Source organism: Anopheles ziemanni, chromosome 3, assembly GCF_943734765.1.
Source record: "Anopheles ziemanni chromosome 3, idAnoZiCoDA_A2_x.2, whole genome shotgun sequence".
Classification (NCBI taxonomy): Eukaryota; Metazoa; Arthropoda; class Insecta; order Diptera; family Culicidae; genus Anopheles; species Anopheles ziemanni.
The window spans coordinates 4,676,256-4,693,011 of NC_080706.1; the positions used below are offsets into that span (position 1 = coordinate 4,676,256).

The window sequence follows — 16,756 nt, forward strand, 5'->3', positions numbered from 1 at the left end:
TCATTTTCACCGGCGGTTTCTTTGCCTCAATAGTACCGTGTGCTGGTTTGTCTTGTTTTCTGATGTCAGTAAATATCGAAGGATAGACGAATCTTGAAGGAGATGGGAACAACAAGTGGAGGTACGATCACTGTTTTGCCCCCGCTTTTGTTTTCATCCTTTTTCCACCCCGGTGATGACACGACCAGAACGAGTCTAATATTGCAACATATTGTGTGTAGGCAAATATTACTCCATGAGGTGGGTATCCTTCACGGTATTGGAACAGCCAAATGGTGACGGTTGGGAGAGCGAGACCATCCTCCAAATCCCCCGCCGAAACCGGTAGATCGACATAACATCGACGAGTTTATTGATATTTCTTATCGAAAAACGCTTGTCAACAAGCCGCCGTTGGTGAGGTCGGTCGATTATGCCTCGACAACAAGGACACCGACTGAGTTGTTGTTGATTTGCGCGGCGAACCGCGAACTACGAAGCGGCGATCGTTAGCATATTGGCGGAATAGATCAACTCCCCGAAGGTGGAGTGTCACGGAGTACTGTGTGTGAACAAAAATGTTTTGTGCGGCCGCGTTCACACGTGCGAGAATGGTAAAGGATATCCCGAAGGAGGTCATGATGTTATTGCGCGTCGGAAGAAATTGTGTGGTTATAGTTATAATATGTTCTCACTGCGCTCGTAACGCTTTTGTTAGGTAAGACATGTTAACACCTTGACTTTCGAACCAACTGGTTCTATTGGTGTACAAACACAGTTTGTATTGGTTTTAACGAGTTTTTACTGGTGCTTTTATATTTTAATGATTTAATTTAATGTTGGTATTAATCAGTACATCAGTATAATAAATGGATTTTGTTCGCTAGTTTGCGAATGGAGAAAGAAAAACCACTATCTTACTTTTCTCACAAAAGTACAGAACATTTACAGATATACTCATTTTATTTATATGCAGCATCATACAAGTCCTCGATAGTATAGTGGTCAGTATCCCCGCCTGTCACGCGGGAGACCGGGGTTCGATTCCCCGTCGGGGAGAATATTTCTTTTTTTGAATCTCCCACTAGAGATCCACCGAACATACTATTTACGCTATAAATCCATCACAAACATGTCGACACAAGAGCTGAAGAACGCCTCAGGAAGAAGTTAATTACATTACTGACAGGTTTACGGTGTTATCTCTCAGTTGAAGCAAAAATACAAAATAAAATGATTTAAAACCAAGCTTGTGTTATCAAGAGTAAATCGCAACTCCGCTGCCCTTTCCGCTATACCCTTGAGCAACATTCAAACATCCCCAGAAAATGTCACCGTTCTAAATACACTCGCACGCACTCGCGTGAGAACACGTCCAGTGTGCAATCCGGATCAATAAACAATTTTGATGAATGACCTGCCAGTCGAAGGCTGCAGCTGACCAGCAGGTGACCGACACAACAAGGAACACAAAACGAACCATCCTTCGCAGACTGCCGTAATAACATACCATAAAGATCCCCGGGGTGTCGATCGGATCGGTCGCCCGGAGATCAACAAACGAGGAAAAGTCTCGCGTCGTTGCAAAATCTTTGCGCCGCTGATTTATTTGACTTAATCGTGGCTCCCGGGCATACAGTGTAACTACCGGACCGAAAAGCAAGCCGGAAGCCGCGAGACGCTGGAAGGAAGATGAAAATGAAACGCTTATCGCGTGATCGCGTTCGCGATCGGGGTTTAAGGATGGTGCATCGTCTCAGCTGTCAACCGACAACAGGTTGCCCTTTTCCCTTTATGAAGCCATCGAAGCGGCCGTGTGATCAGGAATGCAATTGTCCCAACGATCCCGAAGAGACTGAACGTTCAACGAAATGGCTGTGAAATTTGAGATTCGATTTAATAAAACGAACAGCGGCCACAAAAAAATGGACGATTATCATGCACGGTTATTATTGTTATTACCCGCCGGCCGGTTCTGCGATAATGCGCGACCATCATTTATTTTCATCCTTTTTTATGATCGATTCCCGCCCGGCAACCGGTTGCCACCGCGGAGAGTAAGATGATTCTTTTCCGAACTACAGAAAGATGGTCTCAGAAGCGAAACGTGTGGATCGAACGAATCTCCACAGGGGCGCGCTCGGGTTGGCGTGCCGTTTATGGTTCGACGAGCGGTGCGGGCTCGGTGTTTCTCAAATTATATCGTTATGGGTTTAAGACCCGGTCGTTAAAGCACGGCCGGGATGACGGTCCAACAGCCAACAACCTGGCTGCAGCTGGTGTAAAGTTTAAGTCTAGCGTCTCGCCGGTCGATCGATCCTCGGCCCCGGGCCCGAGATGGGGCCGTAATAAATACACCAATAATGTTCTCGTCCGTCATCGGCCGTCTTTCATTTCGTCCCGCGCTTTCGGGGGAGATCTCTTACATACCGTTTGAAGGCTTCATTAATGCCGGCCACAAGGCAAGAGGGAGCGAAATTCTTTTACCTCACCCGGTTCAAATTACTGCCGTACGGAGCTCAAACAAACCCCAAACACTCGAGAACTCGTTCGAGTTTCATACTTTTTAAGCATCACATGAGTTGTTGGTTTAATTACTGGGCAAACCATTTTTTTTTCTCTCGCACGCCGCGTTGAATATAAAAATCCACATGAAATGAGGGGGAAAACCCTCAATCTAAATCCAGTCTCAAGAACGGATCACTTCACGATCAATCGAGATCTGTCAAAGTTGTCAAAACGAGCCCCGGGAAGATCGACGACAACAAATAAACACACCGAACAGTATGGTACAGTGTAGATGCCGCCTTTAGATGCTGCAACATTATGTTTCGGGATTGGTTTCGTTCACATTTAATGGAATTGATTTTTGTTCCGTTTTCGTTTCGTTTCAGAAGCTTTCTCAATCACGCAATCTCCTGAGGGTTTATTCTTCGCTCGATCGTGCAGCGGTGGCCAGAGTGCCACGAACCGATCATTTCTCGGCTGGTTTGGGTCGTTTTTGTCGGATGTTTCTTTTGTCCATCCTCGTTTTCTCGTTCTTCAACGCTTTGGAGTGGAATAAAAAATATTAAACCAGGTCCGGTGGCTGCCAACATCACGCCAGTGTGTCGGAGGCTGAAAAAATTACAGCAATCAAAAATTACGTGTTGATAACTGCTTTGAACGGTGGTTTATTTCATGCCCTCGTCCTGCGGTTGTTAGAAGATGAGGGTTAGGACTTCTTGGGATCGAGGAAAAAATAAACACGAAAAATCGAAAGAAAAAAGCGAAAACGAATTGGATAACGATGTTTGACAAGACCTGGTAAGGCAGGAGAGTGAAGAATTGTGTAGCTACCACGATGAAACAGCCAAAGCAAAGCTAACACCAGATCGAATGCACTGAAGGGTTCTTGGTTCCCCCTCTTTTATGCATATTATGTGCGTGCCTTGCATACTTCCACACCACGCAATTCCAGCGCGTGATCAACGTATGTCGCACCGCAGAGCGCAGCATGAAATCGCAATGGAAGCGTGTGCTTTCCTTGCGCTCTTTTTTTTATGAAACGCATAAATTTCACAATTGAATCGGACACGGGTCGAAGCGCCGAAGCGAACGAGCGGAAAGATGCATTCAGAAAGAAAATATCCCAGCGAAAAACAGATAAAATAGTCTCAAGGAAAAGCAGTGGACCAAGAACCGAGCACGACTCCGATAAACTGACCAGAAAGGGCAAGGAAGGTGTGAAAAAACATGGCATAACCACTTCAGGGAACTGTAAAGGGGACGAACATTTAAAGAATGAACCCTTTTTGGAAGAAAACGGGAAGAAACACACCTTCCACAAATAGTTGGTGATTTGTTTACAAGGAATTTCATAATGAGTCTCCAGTCGCTGCACATTGGATCGAAGCGTAACAAAAGCGAAGGATATGAGGAGTTGTTAAACGGGAAGGACGTAGGAAAGAAATCAAAAAGAAAATATACACAAACACACACGCACAACCACAGTGTTAACGAGACGAAGAAATAGGAGATAATAAAACCAGGCAGGTCTCACGATCGGGATCTTTTCTGGGCCGTCCAGAGGACCGTTCGATTGGATCTCCGTTTTATCTGAAATAAATTGAGTCCTTTTTGGTCGATTCTCCAAATAACGCATCCTAAATGGTTCTTTTCAATTTAATGAACCCCTCTAGCGCGAGCTATGATGTGGATTAGCAAATATTTGCTTAATGACGTTGTGTAGCGTTAAGATAAGATTCAATTTCATCGCGATCGAGTTCGAGTTCTTCAGCAAAATGTGGAAGATAAAATACGATCTCAAAAAGGGGTTCAAAGCGTGGATCGAAAAATGAGTAAAGTTCGAAGATTTTATCACCCGATTTTACCTGATTTTGGGAATGTTCCCTCCAAAGCGCATACTTTAAAGTTTGATGGCGCCCTTTAAAGGAACGCCGGGCGGCTATCGGCGATCTTCACCGCGATCGCCAACAATGTCCTGTGCGCCACATTACGCCGACACCCTTGCTCGTCGCCTCTTCAGTCGCTGGCGTCTGGACAACAATGAGCTCATAAATTTCGAGCGCCCGAGCCCGAAAGTAAGTTCTCCCCGGCGTGGCATAAAAGTACGAGCAAGTGACATATGAACAGAACGCTTTATTTTTCTTTTTCGTCCCTTATTTATGCGCCCGCAAACATCTCCCTTTCGTCGGACTCTTTCGTCGGACCTCTTCGAAGGACTTGTATCATTTTCAGTTGCCTCGGTCGGGCAGAGATTTGTTACCGCATACTTGATCACCTTTTTTTTCCACAGTTCACACCACTTTGATCACGGTGTTCTGGGAGAACGGCGAGTGGGGAAGGCACGATTATAAATAAAACGGACAAAACCACAGCCATCACATAAGGCAGATTTTGCGGAAAGCCGACTCCGGTGTCGCTATATTTCGGCACGTGTTCTGTGGAGGGATTGAAATGGACCCTTTTTTTCGTAGGTCTCTCTCAATTTTTGGCCAATCCATTGGCGCCTTTTCACTTCGCGATCGTTTCGAAAACATCACAAACGGCTAGAAAGGTTGCCAACATTGGATAAAAAATCTTTTTAAACGTTTTATTTTTTGTTTATTGAGAAATAAAATATTAAGCAACTAAGATTGCTCCTCTTGGTTGTTCCTTTAATCCTATTTTATTTAATTTTGCTTCTTCGATTTCGATGAAAATATTTTATCGTCCACATTGGCTTACTTCGATGGCTCATTGTGCTCTGGAGCGGAAAAAATGTGATCTAAATAAATCAACAGGATTGCAAGATTAGGTGAAAAAAGATCAGTCGTAACTCTTCCGGGTCGAGTTGGATTGCAAATTGAATCTCAGGTAAAGCCCTCAAAAATTGACCAATGAAAATAAAAAAAGTTTCGATTTTTTGTTAAATCCTTCAATGAACTGGTAAGAAAATTAAATTTAATGGAACTCTGCCCATCTGTGACTCGTCCAGTTTTTGGTGGGGAACTTAGGCCAAAACGAATATGCTTCACAACCGTGATCATATCGTGCTCTTCGCAGCATTGCCACTCCACATCCTGTCGGGGCGTCGCTTCTCGTTAGTGAGCAAATTAGTATAAAAAGTGAATAAATTATTCAACAGCGCACCAAATGACGTGGACCGGGCAGTCCGCCCCGATAGCGCCGTCTGTGAGATAATTAAGATGTACGGCAATGTTTCGTCGACTTTGAAATCGGAGAAGCTTCCCACCCGAACTTGGGAAGCCAGCGTGGAGTCGTGAATGTCATTCCGGCGAGTCACCGCTACTGTCAACGTCCACTTTCGGGTGTGCAGCTTCCAGTCGAGTGGTCGTCTGTAGAGAAGTAGCAGCTCGGCTACCTTTCTACGTTGTTTATTTTGTTTTCTTTCCCGTTCGCTTTGTGCGTTTCTATTTCTTCCAGCGTCGTATCGATCGCCTCATAAATTGTTGCCGATATTTCCCGACCCCTCTCACCACGGCCAAGGAACACTGAAAGGTTTTGTTTTCCTACATTTAGACAAAATTTATAGCCACCAAAAATCGGAGTTTCAGTAGTCCAACGCTTTTTCGGGCGTTGTTTCACTAAAACTATGCTCCATTTCCCAACATTGACAACATTTTTCACCCGACAACGAAATTAAAAATCGTGTTATAAATTCAAAGCGAAACCAACCCATTACGATGCAACTTCCGCGGTCGATCTTTGCGGCTTCGAATATCTTTTAGAAAAATCCCAAAAATCCACTTCAGCCCAAAAATTTATCTCCAGCCCACGGAATACAGCGAAGGTTTAAATGGCTTAAAATATTTAATCCGAAACGGTCAGTTAGCCGGCCAATCTGACACGTTGGTCCACCACGTTGGTAAAAGCGTTCCGGCAGAGCGTTCGAACGACGATTTGTTTTGATTTAATTAATTAGAAGAAGGAGATTCCCTCCATGCCCCAATGGTTGGACGAGGGTATATCAAGCATTTTCGATTAGGTTAGCCTTGCTGGCTGCTGCCCTGGTTTAAGATTAATAATTTCTGTTTGAGCCCTTTTTTTCGTCTTCGATACGGTGCGAGATTTAATCAAAACGATGTATTCTCTCTCACACACACACACATTCGGGTGGGTCAAGCGATCGGAGTTTGCTGGTAAAACCCGGAAGGTTTGGGGCAGGGAAGTTTCACAACCAAATTACTTGTCACCAGATAGGAGATATGTTCCGAGCGATAAGCAAATGGGAGATTCTGCCATTAGACAAGCAACAAGGGGTCACACGGAGACCGGTTGCTTTGGCTTCTCAGAAGTCTCGAACTGACCACCTAGAAACGCTCCTAAACATAATCGAAAAGCTCACACCACCGCAAGGGTGGTTCCGGTGACCGAAAGTGCGTGTCCTGCCGGTTCAGTGCAGAGTGTCCATCAGCATAAACATTATGATTTTATTGGCCACCTAAATTAGACCGAATTAAGATTACCTAGAAGCATTAACAACGCGTGTCGGCGGCGCAAAAAAATAAAACGATCGTCTGCATGGGCGACGACCAATGAAGCTACAAAACATTTACGTGTCAACTGTTTTGATCTTTCGCTCCGGGCAAAAGTGTTGCGGGCAGATAACGCTCCACGTGTTTGTTTTGCTTTTGAAGCCCCGACTATCATCCGCCGATTGCACAGTTTAATGGAAGATTGAAATTAACAACAACAGTTTATGGCGCTACTCAATTGCCCGGTGCATAGATAAGGTCAGTTCAAGTGGGGATGCTGGTGGCTTGGCCAATATAATAGGATTAAAATAATTGACTACGTTGAAGCAACCAAATGTGTTCTTATATTTCAAGCTTTCCATAATTTACGTAAATAAAAATTCCGATACCGGATGGGTACCTTAATTTACGTCTAATCGAGGTTAAGGTTCCATCGACTTTTTACCCCGAATCATCAACCTCCATTCACAGGATTTTTTTATGATAATCAATGAACAGCTTCAATGTCAAGTTTTCGTTTTATTCGTCCAACCGTCGATTGTCCCATGCTAACCCAACATAAATTTGGTGCATCGAACATAACTCTCTCGCAATATGTTTCGTTTGTGCCTCTCGCGCTCAATGTTAACACTTCTTTGAGAGAAGAGAACACAAGAGCGATTTTATGGCATCTTTTAGTACGAAGTATCCGAATGTTCAACATTCTGTTGCATTTTCTGCATTGAAATGCAATTTCTGTTCTAAAGAGTAAAAAGTGTCAGAGAGAGGGAAAAATGAGAGAGCCGAATTTGACAGATTGAGATTGCTCGTGCATCTATTATGTTTCAGTGATTCTAAAACCTTTCCCTATTAATAAGCCTCATGTGTTTTATGGACTATCCTCCGACCAGAAAAACAAAAGCCCGAATCTTTTGTTTCATTTTGTTTTGAATGTGAACCATTTTTGACAAATTGCAAAAGAGACACTTTAATTGTTAGAAGCATCTTACTGTCACAGACGTCTTTAACATTCGGTCAGTAAATTATCAACACAAAATAGAAATAAGTTGTTCGTTGGTTTACAAGTTTTCCAGTTTGTTTTATTGTAAGCTCAAAAACCATCCTTCCAAAAAAATACTAGCAAAAAACAATTATGAAACGTATTATGTTTTAGTTACCTAAACACATTCCATACTAATTTATCCACCCCAAGGTTTAAATTAGTATGAATTTATATTAACATGATCAGTACAAACTATCACTTTTATCCAAACCCTCAATATTCCTGTGGCTCTTTGTGGACCTTTTTTGGGAATCACTGATGAAGATTCTGGTTCTCCAGAGGAGGCGTGCTCGAAAAAATAGTCCTTCAGCTCTCTCTTGGTCACAAACTTTCTCTCTCTCTCTCTCTCTTTAAAGCCGAACACCCGCACCATCTCGTTGCAGGACAGCAGTGGCGCTTCAAACCGCTGAAGCCGCGACGCCACCATTCAGTGCTAGTCGAACATTCACGCGTTTCGGTACGGGAATTTCGCGTCGTGTGTTGTGCATCGAGATTTTCGACGCATTTTCCGACGTGTCATCACGGATGATGTCGTGCGGATTCTCATGGGCTGGCGCCACGCCGTGGAAGACGCGCGCGTGTATCGTCCTCTGAACCTGATTTAGTGTTAACCGCTGCCCATATAGGCCTTGGGTGGACGAGGCATAATTAAGGTGGAGGTGGGTCCCACTTTCCTCGCTCGATGAAACGGATAAGTGAAGTTGCCACACGCGAAACGGCTGCGCGTACACGTCGAACATTGCGGTGGTGCGCATCCGAAGTGCGTAGCAACTGAAGGATTATCCGGGGCCACGCGGGGCATCAAACGGAAATGGATTTATTCGTCTAGGGGCGGTACTGCGGGAAAGCCGAAAATCAATCATACCGACATGGTAAGTTTGTGTCAAGGCCGGAAGATGGATCGGAATTTCGCCTTCCGTATGCCCATTATCTCAACATCCTTTTTTGAGCCTTCGGAGGGCTCAACATTTGCGAGCCGCATGCGATGCACGAGAGAAACAAGTTGCGTGCAGCTAAGTGAAAGTGTATTTGTGAACGGTTTTTAGATCTACATAGCTCCTTTTAAAACGTGTTAAAAGTATTTAAACAAGTTCATGCAATGTAATAAAACCAACGTCCCACATTCAACCACCAATAATTCATAATTCGGTGAACATGTTTGCTATTAAACATATTTTTTGAACTGTGATTATACAAATCAAACCTTCAAACGCGAAGGATAAACGGATTTCATCCAGCGTTCAACAGTGAACTGAAAGGAAAACTTTCTAAAGAACGATTCCGCTGTCCAAAATAAAGGTAAGCTGCTTTCAAAAATGTGCTCCTTTAAAATACCAGCACAAGCGTATTTGGTTTTCCTCGAGTTTTCCTGCCTTCGTCGCCGTCGAACGCCTTTTGCATGATTGATTCATTTTTCCGGCGAGTGGCCACGAGTGAAAAAACGGTGGATAACTTCCAACGAGCGCGGTGGCGGACGAATCCTTAATGTGATGTGACAGTGCTGGAAGCAGCGGGAAGTTTAATTGACAGTGAACGTCGGGGAAGCCCGACTTCCAGCGAATTATTAGTTATATTGAATTAATGTACAAAACATCCTTAAATGTTGAAATGTTCGAACCAGAATCCCGAAAGGCCGGAAGCGGAGAGTAAAAACCTGACGCAAAAAGAAGAAAAAAAAATGGAAACAAACCGGAAGCGCATTATGTGGTGTGTTAATATTTCAACAAACCGGTGGTATGGCGATGTTTTGCGATTAGAAACACTCCGACAGTGTGCAATTGTGCGGCAGTGTGTCACGGATGATAATAGAGCATGATAACGTGTTTTCCGAACCGGAAGTTAATTATCCTTTTTACCCCCTCCCCAACAAGTGCTTCCCAGCGATAAGCGGTGTGAATTAATCCGCTCAGGCGTAAAATGATAAATTAGTGATGCACCGTTTGTAGCAAAACCAGCTGGAGTAGTTCCCAGTGGTGCAATGCTTGTGAAAAACGCTACCCCGGGAGGAAATTGCACCCAGTAGTGGTGGTGGTTGTGGTGGTGGTCATTTATAAATGCAGCATATTTTATTGTCATATTTTAAATGGTCGGTACCAATGATGATTAAAAAGTGTGTTTATGTGCGGTCGATCGAGTGATGAAGAATAATGATTCCGGGATGATTCGTTCTGACGGCAATTATAGTGTGTTATTCCCACCACGTGCGTTCTATCAAATGTTCCTGGAAATGTCGAGTGTTCGTTGAAAAGCAAACAACTTTATTGTTTTATATGATGAGGGTATTTAATGCTTTTAACTAACATTATATTGAAAATTGAAATTGATTAACTTTAATTACGGACTAGATTTTATCCCAAAAGATTTGCCTCTTTTGTATGTCGTCAAATAATCAATCCCAGTCTTGGTTAACCAATGCCTACTTCAATGGAAATGGATTTGATTTTAACAGCAACCTCTCATTATGGTTTCATCGTGTTATGCCTCCAAATGTGATTACGGTTGAAACTAATTTTAATCTCCTAATGCAGGCTTTCATGCAGGATAGGCCAATAACATAGGCCGATAAAAAGGGAATCGAAAACCGGCCGCTACCGTTTTACGCTCTTTTTGTCGAGTTTCCCAATGCTTAGCGGTTATTGCCGATGTTCATTTGAGGAATTGCTAAATTATCCAACCGACGTCGACGGTGGTTCGATCTCGATTTTGCCACTGCTTTAATCCCCATTTTCCGAAGGGGTTTGTTTAAACATCTCAACCGAGCAGGTATTCGTCCCGGTGCGCTCGCATGCAGCGCATGCCGGCGGAAAACCCACCTCCTACCTACCATAAATCATTACCGGCAAACCAAAGAGGTCCCCCCGCCCCCAATTGGGAAAACCCTCGAAATCCGTGCCGCAAAAGAATGTCTTAATCAGACCATTTTCCAATCCGACAACCGAGAGCGAGAGTGTGGGGTCGGTTTTCCACCGAGGGTGAGAAAAGGGAAAAAAACCCACATCTTGCCATTGTTAAAGTGTTCGGCCTCCGTCGTGGGAGGGAAAAACGTGAGGCGGGGGTGGGGGAAAACGCGCCGTATCGGGTCGAACCAGAATGGATGGATTCTATCGCACGCTGGTTAAGGAATCTCGATCCTTCCACGGGGCGTGAATGGGGTGTGGGTGCTAAAGGTGCATGGCCATGTATGCAAATTCCGAACCAAAGGAATTGGGAAGGAAAAGGGGAGCTAGGGAGGAATGAAAAAAAAAGGGAACAGCAAACCACGTCGATCGGCCGTAAGAAAGTCCATTCGGGTTCGCCGAAGCCGCACGGAAGCGCTCGCGGAATACATAAATTGTGTGCTTCCTGTGCGCCTATGGAATTTCTCCCGAAAGCCGAGGGTCAAGAGGACACCGGGGTCGAGGAGTTGTGGGAGATTAGCAAAGCAACCCCCCGTTTCCATTGCCCTGCACTTGGCCTCCTTTCTCGATTACATGTTTGACGGTTTTGTTTGCATGCTTTGTTTCTTATCGAGTGAACACTGGAAATGGGATTTACCAGCGTTGGTCCTCTTCTCGCGACTCAATACGGTCGCGTTCTTTTACTTACCAACGCGGAATAGTTTGCATGCATGGCGTGTGCACGTCCTGAAACGAACATGGTGCTTTGCTAGTTCACTTATGAACTCAAAAGCTGTACGAAAGCAAACGGAAAGAAAAAAGCCCACTAAAATCCGATAAAACCGTACATCGTCAACAATTTTCCCTACAATCAACAATTCCTGCCCGCGCGAGCGATATTAGCCGAAGAGGTGGAGTGAGGGAGGCGCAAAACGAGGGCAATGACGATGAAGCAAAAAGCTTTTAACGAGATTATGATAAGATTTATGAACATTTTGTGCGCCTCGATGCGATTTTACGCACCGCTAAACTTTTGCGCGAGCAAAAGGTTTTTCCTTTTTCTTTTTTCCACCAATACAGAAAAGTTGGTGCGCGCCTGTTGACTTTCCGCGAGGCTGACTCCGGGGAAAAGTCCCAAGCTGCCCGTTCGTTGCGCCAACCCAAAGTTGTGCGATAGTTATTTGGCCTAGTTGGAGCACATCCAAAGCGCTCCGGCGGCCGGAGCCGGAAGCGATCGTGCGTTCGGAAAGCGTTTACCGGACCGAACGGTTTTTATCGTCCCGGCAATCGGTATGTGGTGCCTGCTTTTGAGGGAGTTCTTTTTTTCTGGTGGTAAGTGGACGACGCATAATTTATGCAAATGAATTGCTGGAAGGGTGATTTGCAGGTAGGGATTGGCATGGGTTTTTGTTTTCCTAAAGTATGATCTTTTATGTTTCCACACAGAATCGGTTTGATTTAAAGATGTTTATAAGTGAATAAAAGATATCAATTTGTTAAAGTGAAACAGGGTAAACTTTTCTTGTTAGGTGTACGTTAAAAACCCATAAGCAACTATAAACCAACTGGTATATATTTTCCTTCCGGTTTCAACTCCAATAGAAACACTTGTGTACTTTACCATAACATTTTCCCCCCGCACAAGGTACAAGTTTTCTCAAAGCGCCCAACTTTGCTCGCCTGCCCAAAGTATTTTCAATAATTCACCCGGCTGCCGAACCTGGTGCTTTAAGTTGTTTCCCTGGGCGGTTCATCTCGAGGTCGCTGGCATCGATTTCATTTGTCGTAAGGGGGAAGTTGTAAAATTTGTGGAAACAACTTCCTTTACCGCAGCCATAAACCACTAACGAAGGGTTCGAAAGGAGGGGCCCGGGAAACCGGGGGGAGGTGAAACAAGAAGGGCAAGAAAAAGAACATATCCTTTACGCGCCGGGAAAGCGAAATGGCGGACCACAAATGAAGGTCGCGCGAAGAAGGGTAGCCTTTTATTTTTCCACGGCAAAACCCCCGAACCTGAAGGTGGAAAACTCGGATCGTTTGGATCGGTGGACGACGGGAATGGTAAATGAAAATGAAAACCGCAAGCGAAACGTATAAGGGCAGCACCCGACATTTCGAACCGGGTCACGGCAGATTAGTTACCGACCCCCGCTCCCTCCGAGAAACCCCGGAGCGTTGTGTGAATCGACAATTCTTCGACCGACGGTCGCAATTGTCAACAGAAGGGACGCCAAAGGATCCCCCCCTGGGATGGAGGGTGGGGGCTTTTTCATTCCAAAACCCCAGTGCGGACAACTCTAAACGACATCTACCTGATCCCAGGTTGTTGTTTAGTCCCTTGAAGATTCTATTTAGCTTCAAAGGAGGGAGGAAGAAACCCAAGGTTCACCTTGCAACAGTTTTGAATAGCGGACATTTTAACCGCAGCACCTCCTTTGGCAACACACACAGACCAAACGAAACGGTTTCTTCGTCTTTTCCGGAAGATTTCCCATTTCGCCTGCCGCACGTGGCCACATTTATTTGATGATTTAGTTTTTATACCTTTTATTTCAACCCGGGTTGTTCCTTCTCTCTACCAAAACCAACAATTGACAAGCGAGAAAACATGCTAAATGAAAAAGATATGTTTTCCCGGCATTGAATAATAAAAATGAAGGCAAATTTGGAGCGCACGCGGCATTCCGTGGCGAGCAGAAGAACACAAGAGGTGCAAAATTGAACAATAAACATTTTTCTTTTCTTTCTCGTTTTCCTCTCACGCCAATTTAGAAATGTTTTCTCTAGTCACGTGCCATTTTAAAAACATTTTATTTGATTTTCTATCCCTCAATTGAGGTTATTTTATTTGCTCGTTTGTTTGTTTCAATGCTCTACGAACAATGTATATTGCAATATTTTATTTACTCGTTTGCTTTGCCAATTCTATGCGAACAGTGTACATTGCAATTTCGAATATATGATTTCGATTGAATTAGTATCCAAGCTCGGTCGATGTTTCAATCAAAATAATTAAAAACAATTTCAACTATTGCTGATGCAAAGCTTATCGGAAGTCCCCTTGGTTGGAATAAAAACCAAAAACCACTGGACGCTGCAAAATTTCATAGGATTATGCTAAAATCTACCTCCAAAACAAAACCACTCTTCTGCTGCGGTTAAGCGAGCAGCTTAACGCAGAGCCACGGTATTTATTTCAGCCAACATAACTTGACCATGGTCGGTCTCGACGCAAAACATAAAGTAAACAAACAAGCAAAAAAACCATTCTCCCCTCGAAAGGGTCGGCTGAGCGCTTAATCCATGCAAAAACGTACCTTCGCACAAGAAGAGGCGGCTTCTTGCGGAGGATTCTCCTTCGCATTGACCACCACCACGACTAGGTCAGTGCTGAAAGGACATAAGGAAAACCACCAACCTAGGGGTGAAATAAAACAAAATAAAACAAGAAACAAACATGCCCGATACACCGTGCGCAGCTGGCTGCGAAAGCTTTAAATAATTCCAACCACAGCCACTCGACACAGGGCCGTGTAAACGACAGTGGAAAATCCGCCCACTTACCAGTTTCGCGCGGGGCCGGGGTGAAAATGCTGGCAAAAAACCAGGGCCGCGACGGCGATTAAGTACATTAGTCGAAACGGAATCACTTTCGCTGAAGGATGTTCATATTTTTTAATCCACCTCCGAAGAAGCTTTAGCCCCACCGAGGTATGGCCATTTCATTCTATTTACTTTTTCTCGGAAAAATCTCCACCGAAAGAAGCAACAAACGAACAAAGCAAATTAATCTCGCAATGGAATCTCATTTCGGATTCTTATCTCGCAAATCTTGAAGTTACGAAACGGAAAAAGAGAACAAACAAGCGGACCAGAACAAACGGAATCTAACTCAAGCGAAAGAAATCTATTTCCCGGCGGATAAAATCTGTTTCGGCCGATGATCGATAATTCATTAAGCAAATGTAGTTTGGAGAAGAAACAATTTGACCAACCACAACGTTTAAACGACGAAAAAAGGGTCGAAAAACCACAACGAAACAACGGCCTACTTACAAGCCGGGTAAATCATCACCATTCACCGCATCAATTATAATTAACTAGCTGATTAACCCGATTTCATCCGGGTAGAAATAAATTCCCAACTGAAGAGTGTTTGCATTCAGTATCAGTTGGACCAGGACAACAGATAATCGACGATTATTTAAGAGCACTTCTACCATCACCCCACGATATTTACGGTGTAAAATAGTGTCTTTATTTAAATCCGTCGCATCTGTCATAAGGTGGCATCATATTTTTTTAGATATTTTCTATCGTTCAAATGATAGAAAATTATAGGCAGGAAGGAAGCATAAGAATGTTGTACAGTTCACTCTTGAAAAATTGGCTTTCTTATAATTATAGCTGGTTGAATTGATTAGACCGATTTTGTATGATTGAGAATATTTGTTTCGTAGGAGAGATGAGATTGACCACCCAAACTGTGACCATTCGATTTAGTGACCCCAAATTGTACGAAAATGATACCCATATTGAATTGTAACCATTGTTTAGCAAAGATATAGGATCTTACCCCTTCCGCCAAATGGATGAAATATTCTCACTTGTTGGCTATATGTTAAAATAGTATGTGGAGCAATTTTTGTAAGAACCCATTCCATAATTAACGAATTATTATTATTTTTCATAATTGTAATTGATGGGTGTTCGAAAGGGGGAGGGGGGGGGGGGGAGTAGGGAAGGAGGGCATTAAAAAGAATAAAAAATTAGCTACATTCCAGCCAAGTTTTGTTCCGATAGACTTGGTAGATTTTGCGTAGCATACATGTGATAAGAATTAACGCTTTATATTTTGAGCATTGCTATTATTTTGCTGAAGAGGAGGAGGGTAGAGGGAGTCTGAGGTAAGATTGAACATTAAGAGTAAGACCATTCGTTTTAGAGACCAAAAATAACTCGAAATTAATACCCATATTGCATTTATACCATTTTCGTGGTATGGGGTAGTATGAGAGCCCCCCTTTCCCCTTCTTTTAGAAAGATGAAATTTTTATTCATGCTATGTTCCTGTGTGAACAGTATGTGTACCAATTTTTGTGAAAATCCATTCAATAATCGTTGAGTTATAATTGTTTTTCATTAATTTTAGAGGGTAGGTGTTCGGGAGGGGCAGGGAGGTATGGGGATATCAACAAACGAAGTTCAGATCATTCAACCTTGGAAAATTAGCTACCTTCCTGCCAAGTTTGGTGGAAATCGGCCTGGTAGATTTTGTGTGATGCGATCACATACATACATATATATATATATACAGACAACGGTGACTTTTATATATTAGATTAATCAATTACGGGCCAATAGGTGTGCATTTCGCATTCCAACTGCGCAGCGAAACGAAAAGTTTTTCCAACTCCAAAACGGCCAGGGAAAAAGTTTCCGTTTCGTTAATCCTCGGAAAAGGGATGATGAAACGCATACCACTAAGGTTGCGAAAAACTAATTTCAACCTTTCACTGTCCATCCGGAACGTTACTGATTTAACACATTTATATACTTTTTTTACTTCTCTTTGCAAATGTCCAAGTTTCGCCAATGATTTCCTTCATTTTCACCGAAAGTTATTCTTTCCCCTCTCTCTCTCTCTTCACAGTGTAAGCCATTCCCCCAAACACGGTGCTGATGGGCGTATTTTTTCGGACGAACAACTACCACCGGTTTGGCGCAAAGTGAACGTTTTTCGTGCCGCGTGGACAGCGGATTATTCTAATAATCAACTGGAAGTGAATTAATAAATTTCGCTCACCGTCCCTCCGTCTCCCCAAACCATGCCGACCCGTCCGGTCGGAATTTATTCAGTCGAAAGAGAAAACACTCGC

At 43.6% G+C, this 16,756-nt stretch overlaps 1 non-coding gene across 1 annotated transcript; it reads left to right on the plus strand.

The window, feature by feature from the left end:
* Positions 1-966: 966 nt before the first annotated feature.
* Trnad-guc (transfer RNA aspartic acid (anticodon GUC)) lies at positions 967-1,038 on the plus strand. The gene has a single exon. It is a non-coding gene; the product is annotated as a tRNA-Asp (tRNA).
* Positions 1,039-16,756: the final 15,718 nt, after the last annotated feature.